Below are 14,429 nucleotides of genomic sequence, written 5' to 3' on the forward strand. Positions count from 1 at the left end.
AATTTTGTCCCAAAAATCCAAGTTACTGCACTGACAGCTTAAGAAACAAGCCCGAGCTCTTGAATTTAGAGTCTCCAAAGAAACAAAAGCTCTCCTGTCGGTAAGGACCAAGTATACCTCAGTGATAGCTAAAGGAGCCTATGTGACAAAAGGAAGCTGTTCTCTGGCTTCAGCCTCACTCAGACTATGCCTCTTTGCTGAAATTCACCTTCTGTCACAAATTGGGAGAAGGTTCCCTTCTGAAAGTTAATTTTGATGGTTTTACCCCATCTGGAGAGATGGAAACCCAGGAGAGGCAACTCCTTCTTGGGCAGTGAAATTGGAAACATTATTGCATTTCTGTAAAGGGGGAAACTGGCATGGCATTGCGCTTTTGGATTTGCTTTACCCATCTCATCTGGTAGAGTCAAACCATCTCGAATTACAATTTTGATTTCTGTCTCTGGGTTCTGATACTACTGGGTGTAACGATGGGTCTTTCTACTATTTTCTTTATTCCTGAGTAGTGGCATGGAGGATTATACTTATTAATAAATGCTTAGGCCTTCTGCTAGGCTTGCTCCCCACTAACTTGTACTGTTCTATATCTACCACACAGCTGCTGACCTCTCACAGTTTCCCACATCCTCCATCCTCCATATCTTGGCTGCAAATCTCCCAGGTCTCTTTCTTTCCTAGAGTTGTTCCCTCCCCAACCCCTCTCCCCTCTGGAGATGTCCCACTTTACTATCCTGCCTTTTGTTATAGGCTATAGGCTTTTTAATTGTAACCAATCAGAAAATGCTTTAGGCAAGCAAGGAAAGGCAGAGACATATCTCCACTTACTACATAAAATATTCCAACTACTTGGTGTTGCTAAAAACTTTTTTCTTTTAATTTTTTTCTTTTAAAACATAAATCATCTATGATTGCCATCATTTTTTTCTAAACTATGACATGTCTTGGGCCCTTTGTCTTAGTTAGGGTTGAACAGACACCACGGCCAAGGCAATTCTTATAAAGACAACATTAATTGGGGCTGGTTTACAGGTGCAGAGTTTCAGTCCATTATCATCATGGCATCCAGGCAGGCACAGTTCAGGTAGAGCTGAGAGTTCTACATCTTTATCTGAAGGCTGCTAGTGGAAGACTGACTTCCACGCAGCCAGGTTGAGGGTCTTAAAGCCCACACCCACAGTGACACATCTTTTTCAACAAGGCCACACCTCCAAATAGTGCCACTCCCTGAGCCAAACCTATTCTAACCATGACCCCTGAAAGCCTGCCCTGTAGGGGAAGCTGCTCTGTCTCTTCATTTCACCTGAAAATTCCTAAACTGAGGCAGAGACTGGAACTTGGGAACCTATATACATCCTACAAGGCAGAGATCTTTGTCATGTGTTCTTTCCAGCACCTAGCTATTGAATTTCCCAGGTATCGGGCTACTTGAATTCCTTCACAGATCTTCAGAAATATTCTTTTGATGTTTCTGTTTTCTGATGCCAGAGATGCGTACCTCTAGTGTTTAGCTCCTACCTGTGTGGTTTTAGCAGTTAGACCTACTTAAATTGACACCCCCACCCCCATTAGTTTATCCACGGCAGGTACACTTTTGTAGCGTTAATGCTGTATCCCTCTTCAGCTCCTTTGTTTATAAATTCCACCCTAGTTTATTCTCCTACAGTGCTGCAAGTGAGAAACAGTTGCTCCATACATGGCTTGGCATGTTATTACTGATTATTTCTTCCATTTAACAAATATCCTGAATATTGTATGTATATGTCATTAAACATTTAAAATATTTTGCATGGGTTATACTAGTAAACAAACGGCCAAAAGACACATGCCACTTGCATCTTAGACAGGACAGTAAGATTAAAAAAAAACATTAGAGATTAGCAAGTACCATGAAGAACAGAAAAGTGAGGCCATGCATAAATGGGATCATGAATACTGAGGGAGTTCTCCTAGGAGACCATCCCCTGTGTCTATGAGGCAAAGAGGCATCTGCAAAGGTAGAGACTGAGCCCAAAAGAAATCGATGGGAGCAGAGACAAAGAGATGGTGGTGCACAACAGAAGACCAAGCAAGTCATTGCAAGAATTTGGCAGTTGCACATGCAGGCACACATCATTAATTCTAACACTCAGGAGGCAGAGGCAGGTGGATCTCTCTCAAAGCAAGTGCTGGGATCCCCAGGACTATACAGTGACACCCTAAAAAATCACAAAAAACGAGCAAGCAAACAAACAAACATCAACATAATAACATGTGTGGTAAATCAAAGTGGACCATGGAGGATTTTGACTAGAAGAAGGACATGTGCTTCTTTACGTGTTAGTGTATTGCTTTGGCTACTGTGCTGAGAACAGATTTCAAAGGTGGCAGAGACAGAGCAGAAGATCTGTTCATGAGCTATGGGTTTTGGGAAGCAACATACTTCTTTCTTTTTAAAACTAGATACCGGACAGAAAGGAATGGGATGAATCAAGTTTGACTGCCTGAACATCTGGGGAAGGATCAAACAGCCATTTTCTAGAACTAGGAAGGACTGCAGAGGGACCAAATTTGAGGTTGAGGTAAGGAAGGTTATTCATCTGCAAGTGAATTTTTTCATTACATTGTAATTAGTTGGGACCAGTGCATCAGCTAGGAATTAGGAGAGATGCATGCATAATTCTGTCCCAGTTTTACTCTGGGATGTTCTTGGCTCACCTCACTGTGGCTGTGGCAGAGATCCAAGCTTTTTGTGGTTTCTTATTAGTTTGACTGTATATGAGGTCTTAGTGACCTACATATGGTCTTCCAAAATTATTGATTTTGTCTTTAAAATTTCTTTTAACTACCTTTTCTTCATTTCCTCTTCCAGAATGATAGATGCTCTTTTTCAATAAGTCATAACTGCTTCTATCTCCTTCTTTTTTTGGGGGGGGGTAATTCCCCAAAAATCTTTCAAGTAATTGCCTTTCTTATTATTTCCCATACATTTTTATCTACATTTAAATAAGAGGAGAGCTAAAACTGATCCATTAGCATTAGAATGCCACCCTGCAAAGACTGTTGTGTACTTGCTCCAGAGGAAATAATTAAAAATATTTTATGCCTGTTCATATGAACCCTATAGGCTTCAATCTTATGATACCATCAACAAAAATTATTGAAAGTTCACCACAATGGTCCTGGGTGGGCTTCCCAAGCCGAGTCCTCTCTGCCCAGACGGTTCAAGTGAAGTTGAGTTCACGAGCTAAGTTGTATGTACAAAGACAGTTCTGAGGGGGATTTGGCATAGGTCTTGAATTAGTCTTTATTGGCATCTGTTCAGTCCACTACACAATCCTACTTTCTCTGAGCTGATGATTTATTCCTTTGTCTTAATGCAGATTTATTTTTAGGACTATCCCTACTCCTGTATCAAATGGTTCTGTACAAATGATACAATGCTGTAATCAATCTTCATCTGAAAACTTCGAGTTTTCTTCTTTTCTTTTAGATCATGAATGCAATCTCTCCTACAGCCTGGATTTACTCCTGAGTGATTATCAGCTACAGTCTGGGTTTGGTGGGCTGTATTAGCATTTTGTTTAACGTTAAGTTATTTAATTTATAAGTTATAGATTTAAGTATAGGGAAATAGGACAAAAGCTTGATTAAAGATTGTAATAATAATTGAGCCATACTTGTATTATCAAAGTGCAACATTTTGTATCTCTCATAAGTTTGTATCACTCATAAGTTTGCTCAGAGAATTACCATCTTCTTCCCTACATAATTATACAATTGTATTGTTAGATTTACAAACAAAATTAGTATGGTGATTTCAGAGAATTTTTATTGATTCATAATATATTTGTATTCAATTATTTTTTTTTACAATTGATCCACCTTTTCCCCCAAGTTATAAACCATACCAATTACAATTTTGTGCACATACATTGTAAAAAATGAAAGATTATGAACACTTAGAACAAAACATTGCGGTCCAAGAGCTAGTAGAACACCGCAAGATGAGCTCTCTCCTCCTGAGTGATTGATAGAAGGGGAACGCCATATTTTCTTTCTGTCTAGCACTGCTCTAAGTAGCTCATACCTAGTCATTCAGTCTTCATAACAGCCGGCAGAATACAGAGTCCATGTTCCATAATATAATTGAAGAATCTGAGACACACAGGTATTCAATAGCTTCCTCAAGCTCACACTCCTAGTGACAGGTTCACACCTTGACAGTCTTCCAGTCTTTGCTACACTGTAACAATAAACAGTATCAGCAGGTAGTCACAAGTGTAGCTGGAAGTCTTGTAACATGTTTGAAATAAAATTTTGAAGATGGAGGGGGTAGGTCTTAAAGAGCACTCTCCAATCTTCACTCTACCAGGGGTTTGCTTATAGGTCTACCCGTGCATTTGAGTCTATGAGCCTTTGGGTTGGTGTTCTCAGACCCCATGCATAATTGTTAAGTATCTCTGTTTTCCGTTGTGTGCTCTGAGTATTATTTTCTAAGTGTGGCATGGTGTAACCATTGCTAAAAGGTGCTCAATTCCCTTCTTACTGCTAACATCAGTGTTCCATAAGGGAAGATCTAGGACTTCAGGAGGCAGTTGGTTTATTTCTGTCACTGTTATGTGATATTGATATTGATGTGTCTTACGGAGTCCATTGTCTCTTACAGCTTTCTCACAGAACAAAGATAATTGCTGGCCAAAGGGAGAGGCTAAGGGTCTGCTGTAAAGGTTAAAAGATAGTTTATACATAGAAGCAGAATAGGAAAGAGGGATTTGAAACAAAGGGAATTCACATGCATTGATTAGTTTTTTCCTATTTACTCTTGATGCTAATAGTCATTGGTCAGCTTCAATTCAATGAGTGCTTGTTCTGAGAGAAACAAAGCTTAGAACAAACACCTTAACTATATGTTAAGTTTCAAACCCAGAGCAAGAGGCTGAGGCTGAGGTGCCTATTTAACACATCAAAGCAGACATGGCCTCCAGGTTCTCCCTGCACACCTTAGTCCCTACCTCTTAGAAATGTGGCTGGCAAGCCCTATCCTCACTGAACTCTCCAGCTCAGGGGCTGGGGTGCCCATCCCCCAGAGGTTCTTCCCTACATAATTCAGATATTTTTGCTTACCTACTCTTTTATTGACCCCCCCTTTTTGGTCTCCTGGCTGTATACTTTCTCCCACTCTGTTCCTCTTCCTTCTTCTCCCCCTCTCCCCACATGATTCAGTGTCAGGACCACTCTGGAATCTCCCAGATGTGTCTGCCTCTGGCTTAATACACTTTTCCCTCCATCATACATATGTTCTTTCATTTCTTTTTAATCCCCCCCAACACATCTCATACTCTCCTGCAACTGAGAGTAGAGCAGGAAGTGTGGATATACAAATTGTAATTATAAATGCAAAGAAAGGCGTGAAGTGCCTTTGAACATGCCTTTAAATCTTTTTCCTGTACCATTTTCTTCATTTCATATATTCTCAAATATTTATTTAACTAAAAAAGTTAATTTGTACCACATCATAACTATACATATCTATAAAATATAGTGTGACATGTATACAATATGAGATCACCTACTTAAAAAAAAAACAGTGTGAAACCCTCTCCTGTGTTCCCTCACCTCCTTCTGATTACAAAAGTCACTTAGCCAGTGTTTGACAGTGTGCCTCTCTTGCTCTGTCTCTATTTTGAGATCTGTTCTAGGACTTATTTAGATAGTCATCTCACTGTGCAGATCGTACCACAGAAGTTAAGTGTGACTGCAATCTGAAATCGGCTGGAAATGAACTTTTTCTTTCTGAAATGCTGTTCTTAGTTCTCTGTTCCCTGAGTCTACACTGCAGGAATCTGTCGAAGGGCCTTCTGGGTACTTCAGCACTTTTGTTGAATGCTAATGATAGTTCTGTCATCCACTGATTTCTTAGAGACATGCCCCCCCTCAGGTATTTCAGAAAACCAGCAGAGTTCTGTCAGTGGATTAATTCCCCACATCTTTACTCTAAACCCTCATGAGTTTACAGTAAAGTGGCAGTGGTATGGTTTCTAGTCAAGGTGTGGTTTTTTTTTTTTCCTTTTTCTGTCTTGTTTTGTTTTTTATTGCTTCTGGGAAGAGACTATCAAATGTACTACTTCTGTTTTTAATTTTTTTAAAGTTTTTTTTCCCCATGACATAATATAATGTTGACTTTTGGAATGTACTACTAGTGTTGAAAAAGGAAATCCTACATATTTTAGGTCATACATCTAGAGGCCTATCAATTTCATAATAATATTACTCGACTAATTTTATTATATAGGTTTTTCCTGTCTTTCCGTGTTTCTATTTTCTGTTCATTTGGTCTTTTAGGAATGAAGTGAGGTAAGATAAAACTCAGAATTTCTTTTTAAAATTTCCTTGTATTGGTTTTGTTTCTCCCCTGGAGCTCCAGTGCTTCTCGAGGTGCTTGTGACTGGAGCTGGGATTTTTCTGTCTGTCATTGTTCTCTGACCCTGAAAACTATCCCGTAGGAGCCATCAGCAACAGGAAAAGTCTGGCTGAGTCCCTGCCTGGCCCACAGCCTTTCCCTGGAGCCTGGAGTATTTTTCCCTTTGCCCAGTGACTTTTGGGTCTCAGGATAGTAAAAGATGCACTTGCTGTTGTGGCAAATAAAGTGCTCTTGGGGATACCCTTATTTGGGCAAAAATTACTCTATTCTGCGGTTTGTCTGCAGTATGTTTCTGGTCATCTGTCTGCCTGGAATGACCTTGACAGTCCCTGTATCTGGGAGGCTCTCCTTCACTGTGGATAAACCAGCTTAATGAAATGATCTATTTTTTTTGTTCTATCTGTGGCTTGGAAGTAATTTTTGAAGGAAAAAATAGATTCTTCACTACCACACTGTTTACAGGTCTCACACACTGTTGGCAGTGGAGCTAGTTTCTCCATCAAAAGCTTTGTTTTCTGGTTAACCCTCAATTATTGCTTCGGGATGAATGTCCTTAGGAGATTTGCTAGTGGGCCTGCTTGCATAATTCTCTCCAGTGATGTACCATCCACGTACTGAGTTCTAACATCACAGTATGATGTGGGAAGTCCTCTGTGGTCTCACTCCTTTAGCGTGATTGCTACCCCCTCTCTTCACAACAGACAAAACACACTGACCTCTCTATGATTCTCCCAGGATTGTTTTGTTTCAACATTTTCCATATTCTGTTTGCTTGGCCAGGAGCCCAGCTGAAATGTTGTCTTTCTGTCTTATTTTTGTTTGAAGAACTCATTCAGTTGTCTTTGCTTGGGTGTTCTGATATCATGTGTATCCAACTTTGACCTTTAAAAATTATTTATCTTTAATTATATATGTGTATGTGTGTATGTAGGTGTTATGTGCATGTGTGCGTGCATGTGAATGAGTCCAGAGGCCAAAAGAGGGTGTTAGATCTGATGGAACTGGAGTTACAGACAATTGTGAGCCATCTGACTTGGGTCCTGGGAACCAAACCCAGGTTCTCCACAAGAGCATTACATACTCTTAAGCACCGAGTCATTTCTTCCAACTGTGGTCTTTCATTCATTTGATTAACAATGTTTCCTGAATATTTATTAACTGCCAGGTACTCTTAAGATCTTTGATATACATAGTGTACACTATATGTGTTATACCTATACATTATATGTACCCAGCATATATTATACATAGTGTATAATATACATAGTCTATATTATATGTACAATATACAAAGGTTTATTATTTTAAGGATCTGTAAAGCTCTGCAATTTTATGAATATTGGTTGATCATCATATTTCCTAATCTGTGAAGCGTCTAGGACTTTTATACATTATTTTATTCAAATTGTACAGGTCACATATCCTAACCAAAAACTTGCTAAACAAGTATAGTTAAGAGGGACCTTGAGTAGGAAGCTAACAGCAATGATCTAGCTGAGAAGATTTACAAAGCAAGGGAGATGTGAACAGATTTTTAGATATCTCTGAGTTTCAATAAATTTTGGTTATGGAAGACCATTAACATGATGGTCTTTCCCTATCTATATACAGTTGTGTTTTATAAAAAAGAAAGGAAGCCAAGGATATGTTTGGTAGAGGCATGGTATGGTGCGGGGGAAGGGGTGCCTCTGTGGGCCTATGCTGAGGTACCAGCCAAAAGATGGGTATAGAATAGAATAGAGTTTATTTAGGACATAAGATGGAGAATTGGGAAGGGAGGGGAGAGAGAGGAGAGGAGAAGTGTAGGAGAGGTGTAGAGGCCAGCCATGAACTCCTGGAGAAGGAAGGGGGAGTGGAATGAGGAAAGAAGGGGCAGAGAGGGAAGGAAGAGAGCAAGAAAATAAGAGGGCAAGCGAGCAAGAGAGTAAGAGGAGGGGGTGAGCAGCCTCTTATACTGAATCAGGCATACCTGGCTGTTGCTAGGTAACTGTGGGGCCTAGCCTAGAAGAAATGCTAACATACACTGATTGAGATAATGGAAAGATTGAATAAATTTGGTGTTTTAAGCTTTGCAGCACATTCAGGTGGACATTTGCATCTGTGAGAGTATGACTATCATCTTAGTTAACTGTTTCTCTTGCTGTGATCAATAGTCTAAAAATGTCATCCTAAAGAAGACTGGATTTGTTCCAGTTCACAGTTCTGAGTGTTCATTGTGTCAGGATTGTTGGTGGCCTCAAGGCAGCAGGACCTTGAAGCATCTGACACATCACAACCACCATCCAGAAAAGGAGAACAAGAAATACTTATGCTCATCACCTTCCCAGCCCGAGGAAGGGACTTTCTAGCTTCAGGGTGAATCTTCCCACGTTTGTTAGCCCAAACAATATAATCAGTCCTTCACAGGGGTTCCTGGAGACTTCTTTCCTTGGTGATGTCATATTTATGAAATCACACCCATTCTGATAACAGGTTTAATTGATTCTATTTTTAAATCTTAAAAATTATCTAAGGCTATTGTCCCTGTAATCATTCACCTTGGGTTGCATTTGGAGTGAGCATGCGCATTTGGAAATCAAGGCAATCTTCTTAGGACAATATCAAAGTGATTGTCAACCTCACAAACCATAATTCCTTTAAATTTGAATGGACTGTGTTCGCAAATCAGTTTGCCTTGGCTATATTTCCAAATTTTTCTGGCTGCAGAAGGAAACATTGTTGATATTTCTACTCATTTCTATCAGTTAAAAAGCCATCAAGGTGAATAAGCTTCTTGCTTATAATAAAATGTTCCTCTCTATTCCTTCAAATAGCATAACTTGCTGTAAAGTCAATTTTACATAATACTCTTTCTTATAAATTCTATTTATACATCTGTGTACTTTTTTTTTACTATTAGATTGAATATGTGTTTATATATAAAGTGGGTTTCCTGTCTTCTTGCAGATAGTATATAACTGAAATTTAATATTTGGAAGATTAATTTGGACAAGTTAAAGGCACATAATATAAAACTTTGAACAACTACCAAAATTGTCAGTAGAGATAGATAATATGAAAACAGTGGAAGTGAATGAAATAAGTGGAATACTGAAAAAATTAACTTGAAACCTCTTTGACTTTTCATTTCAAGGTTTAGACAATTTATACTTAATGGAATTATTGATGTCATTTTAAAATATTTGTCCTGATTTTATATGTTCTTTGTTGTTCTCCCTTATTTTTTTAAAAAAGCTTTTCTTGGCTTGAGCATCCCCAGTGTTTACTTACTTTGTTGTTTTGTGTTTTACTTACTTTGTTGCATATTTGTTTTAATTACTTTGCTGCATTTGTGTTTTAATTAACTTGTTGCATTTGTGTTTTAATTACTTTGCTTCATTAGTTTTGCTCATGTCTATTTTTTTTACGAACTCTCTCTACTGCCAAATATTCAGTAGTTGTTCAAATATTTAGTAGATGTTATGCACCTTTAACTTGTTCAAGTTATCTTCAAAATATGAAATTGATTTATATTTGGTGGTAGGAGTTTCAACAATGTACTTCATTGTCAACTCCATCCCTTATACCATGATACTATGACTGCATCATGCTATTTCTAGATATTCTGCAAACTCTATAGTCCATTGTTACTGTTTTTTTCTATAACCAGGTAATAAAAATATCTTAAAACTAAAATAACATTTAACAAAAATACCTATTATTTCTAACATTCTTCATTTGTTTAAATCAAAGTTTCCAGTGTGAATTATTTTTCTGCTGCCTAAAGAACTTCTGTTAGTTAGCAGTCTCTTTCAATATAGACTTGTAGCACCAACATTTGGCCAGCATATAACTCCAGGTTAACTTCCCCACTCCTGATACTTTAACCATGTCTTTCAATTGATTTTTAGTGAACATAGTTTATGAGAAGATCTGTGTTTTATTTTAGCTTATGCTTTTGCCTATAAGAGTTAGAATTGGTGCATTTGCAGCTTTCATCAAGTTTGAAAAACAAACAAAATATTTCACGAAACCCAAAACAACAGAAATATTTTAGTCATTTTTTTAGTGATTTTTTTGATTGTTGTTATTTTGTTAATTTGTCTGTTATTCTTCTTTTCAGTCTTTAATTTGTGTGTCACCACCATACATTCAAAGGTTATATTTTCAAATACCTCTATGTTTCTACAGCCTACAATTTATTTTTAATCCTGTCTAGTGGATTTTTGGTTTTGTGCCTATCCAAATGAGCAGAGGCCCTGACGTTACATGTTACATCTTTTTCCTCATTGTGCTTATGATTTCTTTTAAGTCTTTGAACACACTGAACACTTAGAAAATTGTTGGGAAAACATCATCACCTCACCTAATTCTGTCATTTCTATTTCTGTTGATTTTTTTTCTGTGTGTTGTGAGTCATAGCCATAGAATATTTTGTACATGTAGAATACTCCAGGCTTTCTGAATATTTTTTTTTTTATTGAGGGTTTGATTCTGTTGTGATGTCTTTAAAGATATTTTTCTGATACTCAGTCAAGGTACTTGTGGGTAATATTGATCCTTTCAATCTTTTTTTCCCTAGGGACAATTAAAATATTTTTTATGTATGTTTGACTACACATATGTTTGTGTATCATGCATATTCCCAGTGCCCATGGAGGCCAGAGGGAGCACTGGATCCCTGGAACTGTAATTGCAAACACTGATGAGCTGTCACTGGTACTGAGAATTGAACCAGGGTCCTGTGGAAAAACAGCCAGTGCTCCCTATTAACCAGAACTCTATCTTAAAAAAAAATACTTATAACATTTCCGTGAGGGAAGTATAGACTATCCTCTAATCTAGAATTAGTTGAAGTGTGAGATACAGGTCTAATGTGAGTGGTCATACTCATGGACAATTCTGGTTCTGTGTATAAGAAATCAAGGTGAACAAGCCATAGAGAGCAAGTCAGTAAGCAGCGTTTCTCCATGGTCTTTGCTTCATATTTTGTTTCCAGTTCCAGACCTGACTTCCCTTCATAATGAACTATATGCTGTAACACTGAAACAAACCCTGTCTTCCCAAGAATAGTTTTAGACATGGTGTTCATCACTGCAACAGAAAGTAAGGCATCTTGATAACCTGATGTCAAGTTGGGACATTTATATTCCTCGTTTCTGATGTTGTTATGAGTCACTTCTTTGTCACTCTTTATTGACCCTCTCTCCCTCTTAAAATGAATACCAGCCAGAGCTGATGTGGATGTCAGTTTCCAGTGATAAGTCTTTCTCCAGCAAATTTTAGCTGCATTCTGTATTTCATACATGAACCAGGCTGTTACCTTATTATTATTATTATTATTATTATTATTATTATCATTATCATTATTATTATTATAATTGTTGTTATTTTTATTATTATTATAGCTAGCAGATGCCCTTATGGTATCCCATCCAATCACCAAAAAATTTAAATGCAGCCTTTCTTTTCAAAGCTTCCTACCTCATTTGTTGAGGTTGGTAATAACTTCTCATTCTAGCCGCTAATGCTTACTTAACTCTTTCAATGTGCGTTCATCATGTCCTTTCTGTTACCTGATGTTGCATGCTTGATCTTTGACATAGATTGAAAGAAAACACTAGAATTAGGGAAAGGAGATGATAGCAGAGGGCTGAAAGGCTGGAAAGGTTGTTCTTACGCAGGGTCCCTCATGAGTTATTCTCAGTGGTTTTCCTTTCACATTATGGATCTAAGAAGTTTCAGGCTGGTAAAGAAGAAGAATCAGGAAGTTTGATCCACCTTATCTCAGTGCTCATTTCCTCCAGTGGTTCCAGGTGAACAAGAGGACAAACTTGCTCTGCCGAGCTATAGAACATGAAAGAAGGATTACATCAGGAGAAAGGTGGTAAGAGGCAATTTTTCATGGAAAAAGAGTGGATTATCTGTGTTTCCTTGATCTTCTCCATCCACCATTGGCAAGCTTTGCTGCTCCCTTAATATAAACCATTGCATCCCAGCAATTTATATGTTAAGAGAAAATTCTGGTAGAAGCTGGCTAGTGGTTTAGCACAGATGAAAATCTGTAGGCCAATATGTGGGCATAAATGAAAATGTATAGGAAGGACATATGCAAGATAGTTTTAGTTTATATTCTGATCGCCGGGGACAAAGATTAAGAATTCATAGAGGCAATTTTGTTATTAGTTCGAGCATTACTTTCTCCACGAATTTCCCTTTTTACTAACAGTGTGAGGGGCTGTGTCATGGAACACACGTAGGAAGCTGCAGTGTATGCTGGCACATCTGGTGGGTGAGCTTGTTCTGTTTTGGAGATCCTTGCCTGTGTGTTATGACATAATTCCTTATAAAGGTAGAGATAGATTATTGTGCACATATAACATAATGAATTTATATGAGATATAGTGACTATCCCATGAGTGGGAGAACAAGACATAATTTGGAGTTGGAGCCTAGAGTGATTTATGAAGGTCATTGTCTTACAAGTTCAGATGCGTTCCATATGGCGTCGGAGAAAGCCCCTTATGTACTGTATGTATAAAACATATGTAGCAAATTAGTTTCACTTACATTTTTTTTACCTCAAATATGTTTTGGTTTGTTTTTTTTAAAAAAATGACAGTGTCTTTTGTTGATCTGGTCTCTAAAATACTATGACTATTTTTTCCCCCTAAGAAAGGGCTATTTGTTAATAAGGGTTGAGAGTTTTTAAATGAAACAGAGAAAATTGAGTGTGAGCCCCTTTGACACTAGGCCTTGTGTCTGGGCTGCCAGAGACTTCCATCTCATTGGATTTATGGCTTAACTTCTGTATCACGCTTAACTTGAGTGTGCTCAGCAGTGTGACCTTGTCTAGGAAGAGGAAAAATGGGTTGTTCGCTCTCCAGCTGGTGTGTATTAGGTTTCTATCTAATTGCATTTTCAAATAGATGTGAAGATGCACCTACTTCCACTTGAAAGGAAATTGCTCTACTGAAAGAAAAATGGAGAATGGATTAGGAGTAATATTCAAAACTGAAAGTTTTTTTTTTTTTTTTTTGCCTAAAATAATAAGCTTTTGTTTGTCTAAGGAGTGAACCTATTGATGGATTTTTCTTTGAGTCATTGTTTTGGTTGTGGAGACAGAAGGGACATGTCCCCAGTCTCCAGTTTAGTGTCTCTAACCCTCCAGGAATTGTCTAACTCTGCAAAACTCTTCTCAGTAAGTCTCTGTAAAAATAAATTCATATTTTTTCTGAAAATTTTGTAATACTTTAAACATTTGGAAGTTCACAGGTGTGTCAAGACGTTGTAGACACAGCCCAAAGCAGCACACAACCTAAAGACATAGGAGTTTCTTTGGTTACTAGGCACATATCCGCTACACATGTACATCCAATTCGTATATTCGTTACGGTGCTTATCAAAATGCAAATATTTTGTTAGAAACAATTTTCATAGTTGTGTAACCTTTAAGCCACACATGAAATTTGTTTTTTGATTTGAACATGACGATCATACACATTTGAGAAGTATTCTTTGAAGATAAATACATATTGTAGGAACATGTGGCTTTGTTTCTGTGAAATCATAGCAAGACATCCAGAAAACTATTAAAGTAGGTGAGGAAGAACTGGAATTTGAACATATGACTTTCTACTTTCAGATTTAAGGTGAATATATGTGTATGTGCTTATGTTGACTAAGTTCCTGTGCTAAAATGAATATATGTATGTATATCAGATAAGTATTGGTATATTCATGTTCATTCTTTTTTTTTAAATTGGATATTTTATTTATTTACATTTCAAATGTTATCCCCTTTCCAGGTTTCCCTTCTGTAAACCCCAATCCAATCCCCCCTTACCCTGCTTCTATGAGGTTACTTCCCCACCAACCCACCCACTCCTGCCTCACTGCCCTAGCATTCCTCTACACTGGGGCATCAAACCTTCACAGAACAAAGGGCCTCCCCTCCATTGATGACAGATAAGGCCCCTTCAGCTCCTTCAGTCCTTTCTGTAATTACTCCATTGATGGTTGGCTTCAAGCATCCGCATCTGTATTGGTC

This window comes from Micromys minutus (assembly GCF_963924665.1).
Source record: "Micromys minutus genome assembly, chromosome: 4".
NCBI lineage: Eukaryota > Metazoa > Chordata > Mammalia > Rodentia > Muridae > Micromys > Micromys minutus.